The sequence below is a fragment of the Eretmochelys imbricata genome, chromosome 24, assembly GCF_965152235.1.
Source record: "Eretmochelys imbricata isolate rEreImb1 chromosome 24, rEreImb1.hap1, whole genome shotgun sequence".
NCBI lineage: Eukaryota > Metazoa > Chordata > Testudines > Cheloniidae > Eretmochelys > Eretmochelys imbricata.
In genome coordinates, this window is record NC_135595.1 from 15,460,610 (window position 1) to 15,462,463 (window position 1,854).

Below are 1,854 nucleotides of genomic sequence, written 5' to 3' on the forward strand. Positions count from 1 at the left end.
CGCTGCTTTCCTCACTGCATCAGCCAGCGTGAGCCCCCTCTCCGGTGTGCAAGAGGGCAGGGAGCATCTCTCTGTCCCACCCAGCCCCAGGGGTCTGGTTACAGGCATGCAGGTATCCTGAACCTAGCACCTCCTCCCCGCTGCCAGCCAGGTCATCTGCATTTTCACTGACCATTTCCCTCTCCGTCGATGGGTTCCCTGGATTCAAATTCAAACACTTGGCCGTTACAGGAGCCAGGCCTGGATCCTGTCCCAAAGAGACACAGTCATCCCACAACAGGGTCTTGCAGCTGGTGTCCCAGAGAACCCCAACGACCAGCCAGCCCCACCCCTCCTGGGTCTGCACAGGGACCTGGGCCATAGGCAGGGCGAGGGGCTTCGTCCCTGGGACCCTCACCCAGCTCACACAGCCCCTCAGCATCTGATGCTGCACCACCAGGGGTCTGACAACAGTTCTCTCTGTCCCAGGATCTCGCCACCCCAGGAATGTCTCCCCATCGACCATCACCTTCCGCTCCCACTGGGGGTCCGAGGGTCCTGACCCCAGGAAACTCCACACAGACATATAGGTTGGGACCAGGGGTGGGAGCCTGCCCACCTCTCCACCCATCTGGCTGACGGAGTCCACGGCCTTGGGACCCAGAAAGGGAGCTAGACACCAGGGCTTTTCCGCAGGGTCCCCCTTGTTCAAATTGCCAGCCTGCTCAAAGGCAGTGAGGTGGCATCCACATCCCCACCTCCTTAACGAGGGGCAGCAATTTAGTATGGAGGTTCCCTGTGGAACTGGCCCCCCCAAGGTCTATCCCCACTCACCCCTGGGAGGTCCCCTAGGCCTCTCCGCTCCACCATCGCCAGTTCATGCTGCTGCTGCAGCTCTTTCTCGGGCTCTCGCTGTCTCTCACAGTCCTCTTGCTCTCTCGGACTCAGCTCCAATCCCATCCGTCTCCAATCCCCCGATGGGGAACCTGATCGTGAAGACCCCTGTCTGGTCGGGGACAGGAGTCTTCGGGATGCCTGGCTACCACTCCAGCTGCTCCCAGATCCTGCTGTAGCCCCATTTGGGGTCAGGAATCTGTTCCTTAGAGCGGTCATCCTCCTCCAGCTGCACGATGAACTGTGCCTTGGTGAACTTTCCAATGCTCAACCCTCTTTTTGCACAGGGTTACAGTGTCCACAGGCCATCACGCCACTATTCCCAAGTTGTTGTGGACTCACAGGCCTGTGCGCTCTCAGCTCCCCACTGTTTCCAGGGAGAACCCCTAGTGTGCCAGCCCTTCTCGAGGTCACCACCTCTGTGCCATAGTTGAGCTGCAGACTCCTCCGCCCCTGGGACCGCTCGCTGAAATCCCCGGGGAACCCTGTTACTGCAAAAGGCCTTCTCTCTCCCAGGGCCAAGCCGCAGGCTCCTCCGCCCCTGAGACTGCTCACCGCAGTCCCCAGGGGGACCCCATTACTGCACAGTCTTTCTCGGTGGTCACACACTCCCAGGGGTTAACCGCCCCCCAAAACTGCTCCTCTCTGAGCCTTCAGCACGCCTGATTCTCATCAATCCCCCTTCATTTTACTGCTCCCCAACCACTTACTGCAGGAAGCGCCATCCACGGGGTGCAGTAGATCCCACCGCTGCCACCAGTTGTCACGGAGTCCCCGGGAGATGCTCTGGAACTGCTCCCTGCAAAGCCTGTCGGGACTCTGGGGAAGTCTCCTTTCTGTGAGCAGACTGTCTCCAGGACACACAGCTCACACAACTTCCACCTTCCTGGGTCTGACCTCGGAGCGTTCAGCATCCTCTGCCCCTCCGTGTGCTTCCCACAGCGAGTCTGCCAAGGCGTGGTCCTGGGGAAGCCAGAGGGT